Below are 15743 nucleotides of genomic sequence, written 5' to 3' on the forward strand. Positions count from 1 at the left end.
TATGTGTACTATCTGAAGGATACTTAAGTTATTACCAATCAATCTAATGTTGAGAGTTTCTAAACTTAATATTCTACTCATTTTGATTATTCCTTAAAAGTTATTTTAATTGGTGTCAATCCTTATCTCTAAGTTAGTTAGTTGAGTATTCTATCCCTTCTTAGAATTGAAATTAGGTTCAGATCGCTAGAATGTTGCATCCAACACTAAAGCCTCATCTAGCGGCTTTACAGCTCAAGCATTATTAGTTACATCCAACAGCCCATCCATCAAGCATCCCACTCGAGCGCTAATTTGTATCCAACACTGCATCTGACTATGAGAACCAATCCAACATGCCTTTTTTGTATTTCAAATGTTTTTCTATTCTCCTAGGCACTCTAGGACTGCATCTCTTTGAATTTTAAGGTCAAGTTTCATCGTTTTTCAAGATTTTAACTTCACAATATTGTGCTACACTTCGTTTAGAGCTTTTCTAGCAATTTAGATTTTCTTTGTAATTTTCTCGGTTTTTATGTCCTTTAACATTCCCTTAGCTATGTCTAGTTGTAGGCATCAACAAGAAGTAACTCCTCTTGAGTCACCTAAGCCCATTCATGGCACTACTTTTCAAGGTTTTTTTTACTTTTTTTATCTTCCTATAGAGTTTTTCTACTCTCAAGAGTCTTATGATCATTTCTATGCATCCTTTTAGAGTCCTCATGTTAAGTTTGAGCATTCTATCGATCTTCATGCCTTCTAGGACACTCATTTTCCTATCATTCTCAAAGAAAAAGGGTAAGAGTCTTTATTTACCTTATAGGGATCTTATATCCCTTTCTGGTTCACATGTTCTATGCGAATATGCATACTGTCTCACATGGTCACTCCTTCTAGGTGACTATGTTTGGTTAGTCCTTTTAGATCACCTCTTTGTCAGTCAAGCATGTACTCGACATGCCTAGACTTGATGAGTGTCTTCCTTCCTTCATTCCAAAGGTATAGTCTCTCATTCCTAGAGAGCTTTTTTCAATTCCTATTTCTTTGTATGGTACTCCTCATGAGTTTTCTACATATATTCCCTTAGTTGGTTTTTCCAAGCTAGCTTGGATTCTTGCTACTTTCCTTACATACTATTTATAACCCTCATCCCATTATACTGAGATTTGTCAATCGATTGCTCATTTCATCCATGCCATCCTCTCGGGATGGTAGTTCGACATTAGGCAGGTGGGCATCAATACCATCACCCCTATCTAGATTTTTCCTTCCATCGTGGTGCACTTCTTTTCAAACTCCTTATCTCTAGACTATTCGAGCATATTAGCTTTCATAATACTACTACACAAAGGGTTCAAGTTGCTCATGCCTTGTTAGATGAGAGCTCTTAGGCCAAACACTACAGCCACGTGTATGGTCCCATGGCTCCTCCAATTCCCAATGACCCCTAGGATGCTATACTAGCTTAGTAGACTACTCAGGAGGCACTTGCAGAGGAGGACAAGATCCAAGCTATGGAGCAAGATGTAATCGTTCCTAAGGTTGCTCCAAGGATTCACTCTAGTCAGCATCATGCCATATCATCTAGAGCTTCTCATGGAGCATCGACTTTCGAACACCCAACTACTCAGGAAATGGATCTCATGACTACATTACTTCAAAGGTTGGACTCATAGGACATTTAGCTATGTGAGATCCAGGGTTAATTAACCTACATTATTTCTTGGATTCATGCTCAGAGTGGTCCAAGCTCCTTCTCTCATTTGTCTCCTCCTAATGTTTAGTTATTTTGTTTTTCCTTGTATGTATTTTTGTTGGTCTAGATGTTTATTCATTGCTTATCTTATGTATCCAAAATCAGATTGTTGATATATACATATCTATGTGTTGTTCATTCTTCTCCTTATCTCTTGTGTGTTTTCTCATGTTTATATTTTTGTTTCTTTATCACTTTTGTGACAAAAAGGGGGGAGAACATTGATATATATAAATAAGAACATTGAATTGCTTAAATAAAGAAAAAGAAGGAAAAAATTGAATATCTAATTTACTAAAAAAATGGAGTTATAAATAAAAAGAGATAGGGTGATCATATAAAAAATCCCTAATTAAGGATAAGTTTAGTTATTTTTTGAATTTTTTAATTCTCTAATCCATTTATTAAGGGAATTTAGTTGAAATATTGGAGGAAATTAAACCTGATACATTGGAGTAAACCAAATCAACCTTAGGAAGCATGACTTTAGAGTTCAAGAGAGATACCTGACATGGATGTTTCTTGCAAAATATTAGTGATTGAATTGTTTATCTCTCTAGAATTAATCTCTATCATGGAAGCTTCTTCCCATATTTTTCACTACCTATTTTCTAGTTTGAGATAGACTTTTAGACATCATTGTTGATTTATTAGGTCTTACTAACCAAGGACGAAAATATTGGGATATATCGACGATATATCATGTATCGGAGAAGGTGGATACGATGTATAGGTAAGATATATCATCTAAGGGAAATATCGGTAAATATCGGCAATATATCGATAATTATGGATGTATTGGTGATACAAGCAAAATATCAGCTCTAAATGGGGAAAAAATCGTTGAAATTTTAGAGATATATTGAATATATCGGAGACATATCCGAGAAAAATCGGTAAAAAATTAAATTATTATAAAAATCATGTGCCTTATTGCATATCTTTTTATTAATGCTTATATTTTGGTTGACGATATTGATAAACTTCTTGATTAATTGGTTAGTTTGTTATTGAGGTTGTTGGGTTGGTTATCTTGGAGGATATGGTTGTTATACTTATAACCAATTATTGTTTTCCTTAACATCTCTCGAGATACCTAAAGATTCTAGGTATAATCATTTATTTATTTGGACATCTTGATATCTCTTGAGATAAAAAAAAAAAAAAAAAAAAATTGATATAACATATAAATCTCTATTTTAAATTTTTAAATCACCCATTCAACCCCTTTGGATATTTCTTATTGGATTTTCAATTGTTGTTCAGGTGGTATTAAAGCAATACTCATTTTTAGGCTATCTTAGTCAAACTTAAGTTATAAATATTTAAACTAAGTGTGAAAAGCCATCACTTGCAAAATTGGGAAAATAAAACCTAGTGGAAAAAGGCTATCCACATGCATGAAAGTATGATTTTTGTATTTATGGTAAAATGCCTCCACAAGGAAAACAAAATAAAATGAAAAAAAAAATTATGAAAAAAATAAATCATTAATTTAAAGGGAGTAAAGTTGTGGTTTAAAGACCAACCCTTTGCTTTGGTATGTGTTTGATAATTTGGGATTGACATTTATGATGAAATCTTATTGTTTTTTTAATCTATTTTAATTATTTTATGTATTTGTACAATTATTTTTTAAAATAGTTCTCAAAATAACAAGTGAAAACAATTAAAACACTTGAAATATATTCTTTGAAAACATATTATTCTCAAAACAAATTCTTAGAAAAGTGTTTATGTTAAAAAAAATGATCAAATAAGTATACTAGTATGAAAATAGTTTTTGCTTTTAAGAATAAAAAATTATTTTTGAAACTGGTTTCCAAACACTCTTAACCTTTGGTTGGGAAGAGTTTTTGAAAATAATATTAAAATAAAATTTTTGAATATTTTGTAGAATAAAATTTTATTTGGAACTTGAAATGTTTTTAATTCATTTTTTATAGTTTAAAATATTTTTTAAAATAATTTTTATTTGTAGCGTTTTAATTTAATCATTCTTCACATTTATATGATTATTTTTTAAAACAATAACCAGAAAATAAGTGAAAACAATATAAAATATGTTATGAGAAAACATCCTATTTTATTTATTTTTTATAATGGAAAACTAGACTCTATTTTGAAAGTGTTTTTTTAAATAGTTTTTAAAAATTGTTTTTAAGAATAACTTTTAAAAATTATTTTATGATGTTATATATATATATATATATATATATATATATATATATATATATATATATATATATATATATATATATATATATATATAAGTTAATTTAGTCATTTTGCATATTTGTATGATTATCTTTTAAACAATCCTTAAAAAAATAAGTGAAAATAGTTAAAAAATAAAAATAAAAATACTATCTGAAAACACCATATTTTCTATTTTTAAGAATAAAAAATTATTTTTTGTTTTCTAGTTTGTAAACATATTTTCATGTTTTTTTGTTCTATTTTATTATAAAGAATAAAAAATTATTTTAAAAAAATAGTTGGCTAATAGGGCCCTATTTTCTATTTCCTAAACATGTTTTTAAAAAAAAAAAATAGAAAAACTATTAGAAAACAACTTCCAAAGTCCTTAGTTTATTATGGTTAGACAAGAACACTTTAAGATACGATTGGTTTTGGACATGAAAAAAAATAAAAAAAATAAAAGAAGAAAATAAATTTTAAAGTTAATAAATTATTTTTATTTATCACTTCAAACTCATTTCAATTTATTTTTCTTTTCTAATCAAATAAATTGAAAACGCATAAACTTTTAACTATGGTATCGTTTGGATGACTTCTTGTTTTCTACTTTTAAAAATAGGAAATGATAATAACTTACATGTAAAAATAGAAGAAATTGTTAAAACTTAAACTATTTATTTAATTCCAAAAAGAAAGAAAAATTAGCTGTTAAATTTCCGACCCAAACTGGTTTGGCCCAAAAACCTCAAATAAGTTTGTAGCTATGGCCAAATCCCTGCTTGAAGCCCTTTTAGCGGCCTGAGCTTTGTCCAAGCCCAAGGGACAATCTTGAAGCCCTTTGGCGGCCTCAGCTTGTCCAAACCCAAGGGACAATCTTAAGATGGATATGCTTGTTTATCACTTTAGAACTAGGGTGACAATTTGTGTAAGTGGATAACATTCATGTTTAGGGATGGTCAATGGGGCGGGTTTTTTGGAGTACCCGCCCCGCCTCGCCCCTAATGGGACGGGGTTCAATTTTAATAAATAGGTTTGGGACGGGTTTGAAATTTTTTTTAAAAACCCGGGGCTGGTTCGGGTATTGCCCCGTCCCACCCCGCCCCCCCGATTATATATAAAATTAAATTAAATTAAATTAAATTAAATTAAATTAAAATTTAAAATTAGTTTAATTTAAATTTTTATTTTACTATTTTTAATATATAGATAATAATAAAATATTTTTTATAAAATAAGTTATAAAAAATTATAATAATTTAATTATTTATAAAATGTATTTATTTTAATGTAATTAAAAATTTTAAAAAAAATCAAATTAAAAAAAAAAAGTTAAATGGAGCGGGTATGAGAATTTATCATACCCTCCCCGTTTAATTTTTTAAATGGGACGGGGATGAGAATTGTTTTTAGTAAATGGGGTGGGGCCGACCCGCCCTGAACCCGTCCATTGTCATTCTATTCATATTATATCCAAGCCCAGATATTTTATTTGGATAGGTTAATCCAAACTCAAAATAATAATTGGTTTAAAAAAATTAAATTTAAATATTATCTAATAATTAAATAGGTAACTCATCTTGTAACTCATTTAATCCATATAAAAAATCAGATTTTCTTAATTAATAATTAGATTCGGTTAAGTCTTATGTAAATTTTTATGATTAATCTCAACTAAAAATATTTAAAACTCAAATGACTTATTTATTTAAAAATAATTTTAAAATAAAAAATATAAATTAAATAATTTAAAATTACAATTAAATTAATCAACAAACTTACTAAATGGGTCGATTTAAATCAAATTTGTGTTATATAGATTAACTAAAAAACTACCTATTTATTAAACGATTTATACATGTCAATAATTCAAACTCAATTATACTTCGTCTAAATCCATGAAAAACATGTTGGAATCGAATCGTGTCAAACTTGATCACCCTACTTAGAACAAAATATACAAAGCCAAAAAGAAAGGACAAAGCTTTCTCTAAGACTTTTAACTAACAAACAAATTGCAAAAAATATATTCAAAAATTTGACTGGAGGGTTGTGAACAGCTTGTTGAATCTAGTATTTGATATCAATCCGTAAGACCCAAGAACCCAGTGGTTGTGAAGTTAATGGACGAAATCTACAGTCGGAAGCTGCATTGGAGTACAGAAAAGGTAGAATACTATTGTATTTGCTCTGTGGAATGGCATTTTCAAGATTTCTGGAGCACAATACTATCAACACCTCAGACCTTTATGAATTTTAAAACATATATATACACACCAATATCACATAAATAAAGACTTGGAACTATTATCTAATAGCAAACATTTTCTCAAAATTACCTGCTTTTTTGGTGTCACGTGAAATGAACATGAACATCCACCAGGCCTGAAGGCATTCCCTGCCAAGTCTATAACTGTAATATACACAAAAATAAGAATACACCTTCCCCAAAATTTCGCTTTTCGCTTTACAACATGAACATCTTACCATATCAAACACCTTAATCTTTTTCAAATCTTCCAAACAAACTGCTCTAATCTTCTTCCCATGTCAAACACTCTAATCTTCTTCAAATCTTTTTACGAACTTTCATTTCTCAAACACTCTATTCTAATCTTCTTCTCATATCAAACACATTCTGATCTTTTTCAAGTCTTCTTATAAGCTTTCATTTGATTATTCGGTATATCTTCATAAATGACAATCATTTGCACTCTTTAACAAAATAAAATTTGAAAATTTCTTTACCTAATGCTAAAAAGTAGCAAAATCATCTTCCTATACCAAACTCTATACTCTTATCTTCTTCAAATATTCTTATCAGCTTCCATTTGATGGTTCAATATATCTTTATAAATGACAATATTTTGCATTCTTTAACAAAGATTTTGACAAAATTTGAAATTTTGGTTACCTTATACTGAAAAGCAGCAAAAACATATTCCGATGTCAAACACTCTACTCTAATCTCTTTCAAATCTTCTTATGAGCTTCCATTTGACTGCTTCAGAATACATCTTTATAAATGTTTTGAATCTTTCCAACTCCTTCCATCCCATCAAACAAATAATTCCCAACATCCGAGATCCTTCCCTGTTTCAACCTAAGCCCACAACACCGGATCTTTTGCTGATTTTCTCCGATCTTGTTAAGACAGCCTTTTCTGATACATCTCTTGTGTATTTCTTGACTACCCTCTTGCAGAAATGCCTTCACAACCTTCATCTTCCCATCTTCACTAAGGTTGTTGACTTCCTCCATTGCATAACTCATTCCATCTCAAAGAGGTGAAAGAAATGAGATCCACTCAAAGACGAGGCACAAATAGAGAAGGGAAAGAGTGATGGATTGCAGGAAAAGAGGGGTTGTGGCTTCTGATACAAATAAACAGTGAGAAAAAGGTCTTGGAGATTGGGAAAGTTAGATGTGAAACCTGTGAACCCTGCAGCACTGCCTACCGCATTTATTTAATAATGGAACGCGTTGAAGATATTTCCAGGTTGAGCCGGCCCAGTCCAATCCTAATTCATAAAATATTGCTTAGTGTAAATTAAAAAATCTCGTTGAATTCCAATGCTTTACGGAACGTTGATATAGATCATTAATCGGTTTAATGATTTATTCGGTCTAACGTTGATATCTATATTATTAAAATTTAAAATAATTATAAAAATTAAATTATATATAAATATATATATAATTTTATCATTAATTTATTTATATTTGATTAATATACTTAACATTTAATATGGTTATTATGAACAATTGAAATAATAAAATAATAATTTGGCTTAATGCCAGCTTTGGAGCCCAGTGCTTTGCTTGGAGGTCCTTTTTAAAGGACAAAAAATGGGTAAGTGCGGGGCCCATTAGGAAAGAAAAAGGTAACAACAGAAAGATAAGTTACATGAAAGGTTTAGTGGAGTATGGGCCAACCTGTTATGCTAAAGACTTTCAGGTCCAAGAGAATATGTTTTAGGAGCCCATAAAGCGGATTATGGGTGGGAAGGTTGGTGACAGATGTAAAATTCCATTCAAAAGCTAACACAAATATTTAAGATTGATGTAATGAATATGATTTTTTTTTTATTAATACTAAAAATAAGCAAAAGATATGAAAATTATATAAAATAAATTTATATTGTATGACAATATTCTAAATTTATATAAAATATGCCTGTGTTATCACAGTTAGTGTATGGATAACATTCATGTCATCAAAACCCAAACATTTTATTGCATAGATTAAGCCAAACACAACATAAATAATAATAGGTTTAAAAAATTTAAAATTTAGATTTAGATACCGCCTAATTATTAAATAGGTAACTCGCATTATAACTCATTTAACCCATATAAAAAATCAAGATTTCTTAGTTAATAATCAAAATTGGTTAAGTCTTATATAAATTTTTATGATTAATATCAATTAAATATATTTATGATTCAATTAATCTATTTATTTAAAAATAATTTAAAATAAATAAATAAAAGTTAATTAATTTAAGTCAAATTTGTGCTATACAAATGAACTCAAAAACTAACTATTTATTAAATGATTTACACATATCAATATGAATTTGATCTAAACTCGATTATATTTGGTCTAAACCCATGAAAAACGTGTTGGAGTCTAATCGTATCAAACTTTGTCTTCCTTACAACAAAATATATAAGGCCAAAATACTTAACAAAGCTTTATCTAAGAATCTTAAGTAATAAACAAATTGCAAAACATATATTAAAAAATTTGAATGGAGGGTTGTGAACAGATGGGTGAATGCAGTGTTTGATATCAATCCGCAAGACCAAAGAATCCAGTGGTTGTGAAGTTAAAAACCGATACCTGCAGCATTGGAGTGCAGAAAAGGTCGAATACTATAGTATTTGATTCGTGGAATGGCATTTTCAAGATTTCTGGAGCACAATACTATCAACACTTCAGACCTTTATGAATTTTAAAATGTGAACATCCACATATATATACACACCAATATTGCATAAATAAACCTTTATGAAATTTAAAATGTGAACATCCACACATATATATATACACACCAATATTGTATAAATAAACACTTGGAACTATTATCTAACTGTTACATACACAAAAATTAGAAGAATACACCTTCTTCCCCAAAATTTCCTTTTACAACTGAAGTCTGGAGATTGGGGCAAGACTGTGCTTTTAAGTTTGTCCTTCCTCCCATCTTAGATAATACTCAATATGCCTTCTTCCATTTTGTAACTTCACGAGCTCACAATCCTATCCTTTCTTCCTCATTCCGTTTTATAGTAGGAAATGACAATATTTTGCATTCTTAACAAACATTTTGATAGAATTTTAGCAAAAACATCTTTTTATGTCAAACAATCTATTCTAATCTTCTCATGAGTTTTCATTTATCCGTTCCATATATCTTTATAAATGACAATCCTTTGCATTCTTCAACAAAATCAAATTTGAAAATTTCGTTACCTAATGCTAAAAAGTAGCAAAAACATCATCTTCTACTTTAATCTTATTCAAATATTCTTATGAGCTTCCATTTGATTATTTAATATATTTTTATAAATGACAATCTTTTGCATTCCTCAACAAAGATCTTGAAAATTTTTGAAAATTTCGTTACCTTATGTTGAAAAATAGCAAAAATATCTTCTGATGTCAAACACTCCACTCTAATCTTCTTCAAATTTTGTTGTGAGCTTCCATTTGACTGCTTTAGAGGACATCCCTATAAATGTTTTGAATGTTTCCAACTCCTCCCATCCCATCAAACGAATAATTCCCGGGATCCTTTTCAACCTAAGCCCACAACTCCTGATCTTTTGCTGATTTTCTCCGATCTTGTTAAGACAGCCTTTTGTGAGACATCTCTTGTGTATTTCTTGACTACCCTTTTGCAGAAATGCCTTCACAACCTTCATCTTCCCATCTTCACTAAGGTTGTTGACTTCCTCCATTGCATGCCTCATTCCATCTCAAAGAGGTGAAAGAAATGAGATCCACTCAAAGAGAAGGGAAAGAGTGAAGGATTGCGGGAGAAGAGGGGTTGTGGCTTGGGATACAAATAAACAGTGAGCAGCAACTGGCGAAAGGTCTTGGAGACTGGGAAAGATGGATGTGAAACCCGTGAACCCTGCAGCGCTGCCTTCCACATCTATTTAATAATGGAACGCGTGGAAGATATTTCCAGGTTGGGCGGGCCCAGTTCAACTCCAATTCATAAAATATTTGCATAGCGTAGATTAAAAAAATCTCGTTGAATTCCAATGCTTTACGGAACAGGATTAGGGATTGAAGTGAAAAAGTTACCTGTCATTAATCGGTAGAGCACGGCCCTATGTTTACCGGGCCATTATGGGCCAATGTGCCGGACTCACACGATAAACTTAAAATTATGTTGGCCGATCAGCAAATCAAATAGGTGGTCTGGCATGAACCATTAATGTGCCGTGCCGGTAGGCCGTGACACACGTGCCATTCACTTTGTTAAAAAATTTAATTTAATTTTTTAAGTTGTTTTGACTTAAGTTTTTTTTATTATTAAATAAAATTTTTTATTACTTTAAATACCTCTAATAATTATATTTTTTATTTTTTATATTTATATTTATGGAGTTTGTAATTGTAAAATTTATAAAAATATTAGTTTTTTATTTTTAAAAACAGTCAAAAAAAATTATATTTGAATTTTTTTTATCAAAATAATAATAAATTTAAAATAATGGAATATAAAAAAATAAAATATAAAAAATAATTCTTTTATTCAATATTTCTACAAATTCCATGAAAAAATAATGAGAAAAAAAAGTAAAAAATGACATTTAAAAGGATCAAATGGATCGACACGATGGCATGACAGGTTATTTCCTTAGACCCAACATGACCCACTCTTTTGGATCGTGCCAACCCGACTTGCCATAGTAATTGGATCGTCTCATCCCATTAGATACCTCTATTTATCGGTTTAATTATTTAATCAGTTTAATGTTGATATCTATATTATTAAATTTTAAAATAATTATATATATATATATATATATATATATATATATATATATATATATATATAATTTTATCATTTAATTTATTTATATTTGATTAATATAACTAATATTTAATATGTTTATTATGAACCATTGAAATAATAAAATAATAATTTGGTTTAATGCCAGCTTCAAAGCCTTTTGGAACTTAGTGCTTTCCTTGGAGGTCCTTTTTAAAGGACCAAAAAATGGTAAGTGCGGGGCCCATTAAAAAGAAAAAAGGTAAAAACAGAAAGATATGAAAGGGTTGGTGGAGTGTGGGCCCACCTGTTATGCTAAAGGCTTTCAGGTCCGAACGGAAGAATTATGTTTTAAGAGCCAATAAAGCTGATAATGGGTGGAAGGTACGTGAAGCACGTAAAATTCAATTCAAAAGTTAACAAATATTTAAATTGAGGAAAACGATATGATTTTTTTTTGTAATACCCAAAAGATTTTATATTGTGTGACGATGTTCTATGATACATCATACTTATTATTTTTAGGTTTTTAATTTTCTAGTGATTTATATTTTAAAATATTTTTTAAAAAAGTTAAAAATAAATAAGTTAAATCCATGTGCAAAGTAAAATTTTGATTTGAAAATTTTATTTCAATATATAATTTTAAATTAAATTTCAAAATACTATTTAAAATGTGAATATTAAAAGTATTTTTAAAATGATTTCAACATTATTTTTTATTTTATATAATAACAATATGTATCGTATGAAAACTTTAAAATATATGCAAAAATTCTAAGAAATGAAAGTTATTGCTCCCTTTCAAATATATGAAAATTATATTTAAAAATTTCTATTATTAATATTAAATTATAATGACAATTTCATTAATCACTTTCAACAACCTTACTAAAATGTTATATTATTAATAATAAAATAAAATAGAAAAATAAAAAATAAAAATAAAACTAAAAATAAGTTTAAATTGTAAAAAATATTGATTTTACTTAAAATTTAACTTATTCAATTATAAAATATAAAAATCAAATTAAATTAGAAAAATTAAAAATTAAAAACGTATAACCAAAAGTCTATCAATATGTTTATTGTGTTTTTCTTTTTCAATTTTTTTTAATAAAAAGAGAAATTAAAATAGTTCTAAAAAAAATTAAAAAGGTAGAACAAATGTGACACTTGAAGATCAAAAGAGGAAAGTAAAGGGGTGAGAGTAGAGAAAGAAGGAAAAAATATATAAAAGTTAAAGAAGTAGAAGCATGAGACCCTCAATTTCCTTCAAGGTTGTTTTCGTCTTTCATATTTCATGTCCTTAATATCAATAATGGTAAATATGTGTATCTTAAATCCATTATCTACTTTAACTAGCCCTATCATAATTGCCCCAAAAATCATGAGACAGTTTAATGTAAGGGACATTTATATGATAATAACCTTAAAGGCCATAAACTTCGCATAATTGCTTTGAAGGATATGAATACCTTTATTAGTACCACATGAATGACATTATCTCTTAGCCATTCAACTCATATTCTCCCATACTTTCCTTTCTACAACCCTTTCCCATCTCTCTCAATGGCTTCCACCATCTCCTACTTCAATCCTTTTGAAATTCAAGCCTCAACCATCCCCAACCCTTGGAAGTTCGACCAAAATCATTACAACTCATATTAACCCACCCAATAGTCTTCGATCTTCAGATCTAAACTACATTGTTGACTAACCAGACAAAAAATCCACCAAAGTAGAGAAGTGTTTTTTCTTATTTGCTCCCTTCATTTTCTTATTTGCTTTGTTTACTTGTCGAGAAACAAAGCAAAGGAATTTTTAGATCACAACAATCCATGACGTTAGATCTTTCTCCTAATTTTACAATTTATCGCCCTTATAACACCAGTTGTTGTTGCAATCTTGTCTTCATCATCAACCCAAGAGGTGTTTTTTTTCCTTTTTCTTCTCTTTTTTGAAAATGCTTGCACTGACTTTCTTTTAAGTCTCTTCTTTGCTTTAATTGTTTGGTTGTTAAGAAAATAAGAAGAAGATTAGGATTGAAATATGAGTTTTGGGGTTGTTGCTTTATAGTTCAAAGTTTTGAAACTTAAGCCAAATGGTTGCCTTAGTGTAGATTTTTGGTGTAGGATTGTAACCAAATCATGATTAAGACACTTATACACACATCCAAGAATATGGATGTGAAATTTAAGCAATTGTATAAGGTAGTTGTACTAACTATATAAGGTTAATGAACTAACTATATAAGGGTTATACAAGGCATCTCATATGAAGGAATTAGAGTATTTCCTATTAGCTTCCCTACTTTTTCCCTCACCTAAGGGTTGTTCACTTCCAAGAAACATATTAACCTATTACATAGTCATCCTATGTACGTTTGTGCACCCGTACATTGGAGTTTCGAATCCATTTTCTCTTTGAAAGTAATTGGGTTATGGATTCCTTCTATCAAACCACTAGAAACGTGAATAACATACTTGTTCACATATCCAAGAATATGGAAGTGGATTTTGAACAAATGTACAAAACAATTGCACTAATGTATAAACCTAATGAACTATCTATACAAGGGGTGTACAAGGTAAACCCATTATGAGGGAATTTGAGTAATTCTCATCAACTTTCTTACTTCATTCCCTTACCCAAGGGTTGTTCACTTCCAAGAAACACATTGACACATCACACATCACACATCACACATCACACACTAAACCTATGAATGTTTGTGCATTTGTACATTGTAGTTTTGAATTCCTAACATTACTAAATATATAGGGTTTCCTCTTTGGAAGCAATCAATCTATGAATTTCTTCTATCATATCATTGGAAACATGGTTAACATATTTATGAATGTATTCAATAATATGAACATGAATTTTGAACAACCATATAAGACAGTTGCATCGATTGTGCAAAGCCATTGAACTAATTATAATGTAATAATCAATATTTCAAGATTTTAGGGCTTTTAAGTTTTAAAATTATAAGGTCTATTTGGGAGTTTGATATATTTTGTTCTTCTTCCCATTAAACAATTGTCACCCCAATTATCTTTACATGTAATTTTTTGAAAACCCCATTAAGGGTATTTTGGGCATTTTAGCTCACAAAATGTGCATACCCTTTCACAATAGTTACGCAAAGTTTGTGGCCTTTAGGACTATTATCATTTTCAATTACCCTTGTAACATAACCCTTTAACATAATTGTACCTTTATTTAAAAAATAAAAATAGAAGCAATGGGGTTTGCAAATGAAACATTTAGCCAAAAATATATAAAGACAAATCAAATCGGCAGTTATTCATGGCTTTAATTTATTGATTTGTCAATTTAGTAACAGTTCAAAGGTAAATAGTAAAAAATTGAAACCCATGTATGATGGATGGTTCAATCGATCAGACCATGCAACTCAATTTGATTTCAAAAACATTAGTGAATCCTATTTATTGGGTTGGACTTGGTGCTTGGGCTTGAGGCTTCATCACTACATTCTTAACATGATAATAAAAGTTATGATATATATTGTCATAACTTTTATTACTAAGAATATAGTAGATGAATTATTACTAAGGAAAATGTAGCTAACATTTTTGTAGCAGTTCCTACCATTTTTTTTAAAATTTTTTTATTAAGGTGTATTCTTTGATAACCCTTACGCATAAATGCTTTCTCAGCCTTCTTATTCCATCTTCATAAAGTTTCCTCGCTTCTTCCATTGCATCTCTTTTGAAGGACAAAAGAAATGAGATATGAAACTCAAAAGGATAGAAAATAAATAAAAGAAAAAGGGTCATGGATTGAGAGGAGATGAAATATTATTTCTCTTTGTTTACAATCTCCATAAATTGAGAAATGCTAGTCAATATTATTAATTAAATTTTATGTAGAATAATAATTATTTTTAAAAATCAATTTAAATGTAAGGAATGATCAAAATAATTAGAACATGCATAGGAAAGACTAATTACTCACCTTAATTTTGTTATAAAATTTGTAGGCATGTAGAATTAAGAAAGTAAAAAGAAAATTGTCAACATTAAATTGTTGAAATGAATTAACATGCTTGAAGTGCACAAATAAGCCCAAATAAATCACATAATTCATCAACCTATTTATTATTATTTCAAATCAACTTTTAATTTTTTAATTAAAGCAAACTATACAAGCAATTATGTTGCTTTTTTCTTTAAAAGATATTTAAATTTAAATACTTAAAACCCTAATTAACTTTAATTTATAATTAAAACATCATTATAAGTAATTAAATTTAGTTTTCAAACATGCTTTACCATTTTATTTGCTTTAAGAGATTGTTTGGAATTTAAACACACTAAAACACTAGCCTTTGTCTCCTTTCTCCCTTCCTCTCATTCACTTTATCTCTCTAAGCCCACCAATTTTATGTAGAGATTGGTGACTACAAATGAAGTCTAGCAACTCTTATATTAGACTAAAAAAAGCATGACGTGGCAAGCTCGAAGGCTACCACTAATTGATATTTTCCAAATTGCACTTTAGTCTTCCTATTTATAAATTTTTTTGCTTTTGCACCTACCAATAAGTCTCTCAAGTCCTTTTAATTAAAATTAACCCACATGAAGTTGATGCATGAGCTTAAGCTATTGATTAATTATAATTAACCTTAAACAAAGTTTTAATTCATAACAAACATGATTAGCATTAAACTAATTTTAACCTCACTACAAGAAAATTGACTTTCAGTGATAAAATATTTTGTCACTGAAAGTCTAAATTTCGTCTGCAAAAATATTTTCCAACGAAAA

Source organism: Vitis vinifera, chromosome 9 (genome assembly GCF_030704535.1).
Source record: "Vitis vinifera cultivar Pinot Noir 40024 chromosome 9, ASM3070453v1".
Classification (NCBI taxonomy): Eukaryota; Viridiplantae; Streptophyta; class Magnoliopsida; order Vitales; family Vitaceae; genus Vitis; species Vitis vinifera.